At 44.4% G+C, this 6,307-nt stretch overlaps 1 long non-coding RNA gene across 1 annotated transcript; it reads right to left on the bottom strand.

Annotated features, from left to right (window-relative positions):
- Positions 1-2,286: 2,286 nt before the first annotated feature.
- On the bottom strand, positions 2,287-5,589 carry LOC119087541. The gene is made up of 3 exons (XR_005091008.1): positions 5,488-5,589; positions 3,428-3,633; positions 2,287-2,614 (listed from the first exon to the last, which is right to left on the bottom strand). It is a non-coding gene; the product is annotated as an uncharacterized LOC119087541 (long non-coding RNA).
- Between the last annotated feature and the right edge of the window lie 718 nt (positions 5,590-6,307).

Below are 6,307 nucleotides of genomic sequence, written 5' to 3'. Positions count from 1 at the left end.
TATGGGCATTTTCTATCACCAGTGAAAGTCTAAAATTGTTCTTTCTTTGTGTGTGCATGTGGGAGTGCATGTGTGTATGCACATTAGGCCAGAGGACAACCGCAGGCATCATTCCTCCAGAACTGTCCATCTTAGGTAGTTTTGTTTTGAGACAGGGTCTCTCACTTGGTCTGGAACCCATCTGTTAGGTAAGGCTTACTCGCCAGGAAACTCGAGGGATCTGCCAGTCTCCACCTTCCTAGTGTTGAGTTTACAAGATCACTCAGGCATGAGTACAGTAGGTTTTCCATTTTTTTTCCCTAACTACATTGTTCCTGTCCTTGTGGTGCTCACAGATACAGATCAAACAATAAAACAGAGTGTGCATAATTGCAAAGCATTCGTGCAATGGGCAGGGAGTTCCTCTTTGGGAGGCAGTTTGACCCCTAAGCATCATGTTTTGAGAAGCTGGGCTTCTTCAGGGGTGGAGCCCGGTGGGAGAACCTTAGGTCATTGGAGATATGCCCTCCAAAGAGACCCAGGATCCCAGACTCTTTGGCTTCTTACTTCATAATGTCATCTTTCTTCCCAAATGTGTCCCCACTGTGAAGTGATAAAAATAAGATGAGTCCATTTCAGAGCCTGTACCATACATACTCTTTGGGCATTCAGCATTCAAAACTTCTAACTAAACTAAACTAAACAGAGGAGTTTTAGAAGTTTGTCAGGAGTAACTTACTAGAGTGAGCATTAGGGAGACTTGCAGGGTTAGTGTAGATCTGGAAGATACCTCAAGGTGAGCTGAAGAGTGCAGGCAAAGGTTGTAGAGAGCGGTGCTACAGGAAAAGAGGTGTGTGCAAGGTCCTGGGATAGCAGAGGTTGTAACATCTCTCAGGACTGAAGGAAGTCCAGAGCAGCGTGTTCACTGCACCCTATGAACGGCTTATGGACCCTGTCTTAATCTCCCACACGTGGATAGCAACTAGAATTAGGTTTCAAATTCTTAGGCTGGAGAGATGGCTTGGCCATTAAAGGCTAGCTAGGCTCACAACCAAAAATGTAAGAGTTCGGTTCCCAAATTCTTACTAGTGACTTGAGGCTGGTTTAAAAGATGCAAAGCAGAATACTTCACCATGCCTGGACAGGACCAGTGCATCCTCTGCTCACCTGAGTGCTCAGCTTCAGGTCTCTCTCAACCTGCTGCTCCATGGCCAGGCCTGAGGCCCATCCTTCCCTCACCAAGAGTAGCTCTGGTGATGCTGCACCATGGAGTCCCAGCCAAACGGCTTACTAACAGGGTGGAGACAGCTTCTCACCATCTTATTTAAGGTTCATTTTTATAACCTTCGTCTCCTGACCAGGACTGACCACCCTCCAGGAGGTTCTGCTATGAGAATCTCCCTTTACTTTATAGAAGCCACATCTGTACCCCTGGGGTACCATCTTCCTTGCCACACAGACAGGACAATCTAAGTAGTTGAGGCTTTCTCATATTACAACTGAGGCAGAGACCCCTGGTTTGGATGAAGCTGTGTCTCACTCTGACAATTTGATTTTCAACTTGTTTCTTGTTTTTGTCATAGGTTCAAAGACCTTGGAATCTGGTCTCACTTAGAATCACCTTGTATTTTGGTGGCATGTGTGGCTGGTAGCATCCAAATGTTCCCTTTCCTCTCCTTATAAAACATCTGATTTCTGAGTTTACGCCTCTTGGACTGAAGATCACATTTCCCAGCTTTCCTTGCAGATAAGCACAGGTCTATGAGTAAGTTCCCACTCTTTGGGCAGTGGTGCGGCGGGGGGCATTGGGGGGGGGGAAGCTGTGCTGCCATCTAGAACTTCCGTAAAGGAAAGCAGCATCCCTTGTCTTCATTCCTTCCACAGCTGGCTGCTGTGTCATGAGACCGCAGTTTTCACACGAGTGAAGACTCAAGACGTCAGAGCAATGACCCAGGAGGAAGCTGGGACTTAGAATATTGTGAGCCTTCACGTCATCTCCGTTACTGCCATGCTGTTACATCAGAGAGATAAAGACTCATTTAGCCACTGTGCAATGTTTTAGCAACCAACTTGTGCTCTAAATCACATAATTTGCCATCACATAAGTTACAGTGCACATACTAGGTACTCATGAAGTTACCACTGTTCTAAATTTTTAGAGTTTTCCAGCTGACCATGGGGATGAAACTGAAGACACTTAAGGAGTGTTCCGCAGAGGCAATCTTTAAAGGGGGTGCCTTAATGGACATAGGGCAATATTGGATTAAGATAGATCTTTACAGAAAAGATACACGCCAAAGCCAGTAATACATTTGGTAAATCGGTGTGGAGGCAAGAGACATATTTAATGATACAGTGGGGATTTAAATATAATGTTCAGTTCCAGCAAGAAAGAAAACATTGATTCTCTTGAAGGGGAATGGGACTGGGAGATGGAAATGGTAGACACTCTGGAACTTTTGCACTTGAAGAAAGCCAGCCTTCTTTGTCCTATATCCTATGTCACAGCCCTCTGCCTGCCCTGTGTGCTGCAAATGATGGTAGCTATGAAGCAGTGTTTTGTTGGTCCTAGTCTCTGCTCCTCGGTATAGGTGAAGAATATGGTGAGACCTTGGTTTTCCTTACAGACCGTCACCTCCAAGAGAAGGAAAGAAGAAATGAGGTAGGGAAGAGATTGAGGTTCTCACATTTCTCTAAGCAGTCAAGCACACCAAAGCATTCTGGGTAAAGGCCTTGCGATATCAGAAATGTAGGTATCTGAAAAACTGAAGGAAAGCTGGGTGGCATGCCTACCTTAACCTAAGGATGAGACAGGTATTGTGCCTTAATCCAAGATGAGGTTTCTTCTGAACCTAAGGAGTATTCTCACCCCCAGAACCTCCTGGACAGTGGTCAGTTCTGGGCAGGAGATGAAGATTCTAAAACTAAACCATAAACATGACCATGGGAAGCTGTCTCCACTGTCTAGCTAGTAACTGGTTTAGCCCAGACTGCACAGTGCAGCATTGCCAGAACTACTCCTGGTGAGGGAAGGATGGGACTCAGGCCTGGCCATGGAGAAGCAGGTTGAGAGAGACCTGAAGCTAAGCAGTTAGGATACATGAGTCCTGTCCAGTCATCTTAAACCAGCCCAAGTCACCAGTAAAAATGTGAAAGTTATATTCTAGTTTCTATTCCCATAGCAACTCAGTGGAGAGCCTTGAAAACTACGGAGCTGTCGCTCACCCCTAACTAAAGCTTTCAGTCTGAGAGGCAGAACACAAGAACTCCAGTTGGCTACTGCCTCCTAAGCAAAGCCTTCTCCACACCCAGAATCCCTTGTTGGTGGGTGAGTGCATGGGTTTGGTATTCAGGAAGACTTGTGTTTCCATCTGCACTCTATGCTTTTCTTGCCAGGTCTGTGAACACAAGTAAGTTTAGCTGTTGGAGGGTCAGTTTCTTCACTTACATATAGGATTGTCCTCATTTTTATGTAGGATTCATATCATTTCCAAGCCACCATTGGAGTGTTGTTTATCAGCCTCTGCTTTGTTTTGGAAGAATGATGTCTTGAAATGAATTGATCAGCTCCTTAAAGATGAATATGCACGCTTGATAGAGGATGTGCAGTCAGCCACACAGCAAAATTCTTCATTGATCTGCCCTCTGAGAACCCTGGTGGAAAGGGGGTACTGGATTTAGCAGAGAAAATGGTTTCCAGCCTGATTCTATTGCTAACTTAATATTTGATGTTGACAGTGTCTTTTTCCTTCTTCTGCTGGCCCAGCGGATGCTGGGCATTGATGGCATAACCTGGCCAGGGTCCCGGAGCAGATCAGCAGAAGCCCAAGAGGACCAGAATCTTGATATGGAAGAGTTTCTGCTTTTTCCAACATTCTATAAGCACCAACTGAGTGCTCCGCCATGCAGGGAATGGCGGAGTATGCTGTGAGTACAGAGATGGAAAGACTAGGTCCCCACTCTCAGAGTGTACTAGTGACTCCATGAGACAACACAAACAGGGTCACTTACAGACGCCCCGCATGTCCCTCTTGCTCATCATTATTCCATCTGTGAAGGGATCCTTTAGTTGCCCAGGAGCTCTGTTGTTCTCGGTACTACAGCTTGACACCATGCCTCCCTGCTGGTTCCTGGGACTCTGTCCTCTAGACCCACCCCCAGCCTCTGCACTTGCCGCTTCTTCATACAGGACCTTCTGCCTCCTTATCTGACATAATGGTTCATTCCTGGTCTGTTTGGGGACTTAGTCCTGATATCTCTGTCACCACAAAGACTTCTCTGATGCCCCAGAGTCAGGTTAGGGTCTGCTTTGGGCGTCCCTAAACCCGAGCATACTCTTAGTTTACCCCTTACTGCAAAGAATGGCAGCTGCCTGACTCCTGTGCCTGACTCCTTACTGAAGATCTGTAAAAGTTGTGCTTGCTTACTGCATAAGGAGTTGGCCTATGAGGAATGGGTAGGAATAGACGAGAAGGCCAGAAATAGCAAGGATCGTCTGTCTGTGTCCATGTGTGCATATGTGTTTGTGCAGGCATGTTTCAGCAAATCTACAAACTGGAGCTGAGATGATCCAGCCTGACAGACTACTTGAACAAAGACTTGAAACAAGCCCTGAACTTTACTTTTATGCAAAGACTGGACAAATGATACAGGACTTGACAATTAACCCGAAAATTTTCCTTTCAAGATTCCCTAAAGATATCTTCACCCATAGAAAGCAAAAAGAAAAAGAGAATATAGATATGAGATAGGTCATCGAATCTACTCTGAGAAAAAAGATAAAGAAATAATAGGATAAATAGGTAGATCATTGAATCTACACTGAAGAAAAAGGGGAAGATATAAAAATGACAAAAGGTAGACTAATGAATCTATTATGAAAAGAAAAAAGAGAAAATACGGATATGATAAGATAAAAAGGGAGATTATGGAATCTACTTTTAAAAAGGAACTACTTGTTTTAAATAAGATAAGTAATGAAAATTTTTTGGTCTGAGTTTATCAGATGTTACTGGACTGGACATTGTTAATATATATAATGGAGTTTTTTGTCTGGATCTGTCAAATGTTAATGGACTAGACATTGTGAATGTAATCTTGACTGTATATTGCATATACTTATTGAAGATAGTTTTTCTTGTATTAGTTATAAGCTTTTTAAATTTTAGACAAAAAGAGAGGAAATGTGGTGGCATTATGTTCCTCAAAATATTGTGTACTCTAATAAATTTATTATTTATTAGAGTACACAATAAATAATAAATAAATAAATAAATAAATAAATAAATAAATAAATAAATAAATAAATAAATAAACGGGTGGCAGGGGATGAGCAAGATGCAGGGCGAAGCTGTCATTCGCCGTGAAGAGCCTCCAAGCCAATCTCCATTTGATCATAGTCACTAAGAGGTTCAGATTCCCTATAAGAAGGCCGAGTCACAGTATGCAGAAAGCCCCACACCAACACGCTCCTACACCCATTTCCTGAGAAGTCTCCCGTGCACCCACCTTCTGAAAGCTGTGTGTCCAGACTTCCTTGGGGCTTCATCCTTTAGAAGAAGAGTAGGCAAACTCCTCTGCAAAGGACCAGCTGGCTTTCCCCCCAGTCTTGAAGCCATTACATTTTGGTAGTGACTATATAATGCTGTCATTGTAACAGGAATGCTGCTAGAGATGAGGTATAGACAAATGGGTGTGACTGTGTTCCAATAATACTTTAGTGACAGCACAAACATCAGAACCCTTTCCATTATGTCCAGTCTTAGATTAATGAACTCATTCAGATGGTTGGAGAGGGAGGACTCTCAACAGCTGCAGAACTGAGTTTGGGAACTAGAAAGCCCAACATGGGTGTGGTAGGGGACTTCCTTGTTCCCAGTCCATTTCTCCTTTTTACTCATCTTGGGACCTCAGCCCATGGGATGGGTCTGCCAGCATTCAGAATGGGAATTCCTGGCTTGGTTAACCTTTTCCAGAGACAGCCTCACAGTCATGCCTACAGGTGTGTTTTCAGGTGACTCTAACTCTCATCAAGTTGACAGTCAAGATGACTTGTCATTTGAGGCCTTCTGATCAAGAGCTTTCAGCCTCTAGAACTGAGCTAGTAGAATCTCTTTCCCTTAGGCGTTGGTCAGCACCAGGAATTCTGTCAAAACAGCACACAGTGTAGAGGCAGTCCCTGAGGCATCAGAGCAGTGTTGCCAGGACTCCTTCCCCTTGATGGCCCCTTCCTCAGGACTCAGCTCCCCAGCCATGAGGCCCCTCTCCCTCCCCGCTGTTCCCAACTCCCATCAGTCAATTTCCACAAAGGGTCATCAAGAAGTTGCAA

The sequence above is a fragment of the Peromyscus leucopus genome, chromosome 1 (assembly GCF_004664715.2).
Source record: "Peromyscus leucopus breed LL Stock chromosome 1, UCI_PerLeu_2.1, whole genome shotgun sequence".
Classification (NCBI taxonomy): Eukaryota; Metazoa; Chordata; class Mammalia; order Rodentia; family Cricetidae; genus Peromyscus; species Peromyscus leucopus.
Note: the sequence above shows the minus strand (reverse complement) of the source record. Positions and strands in the feature narration are given on the sequence as shown.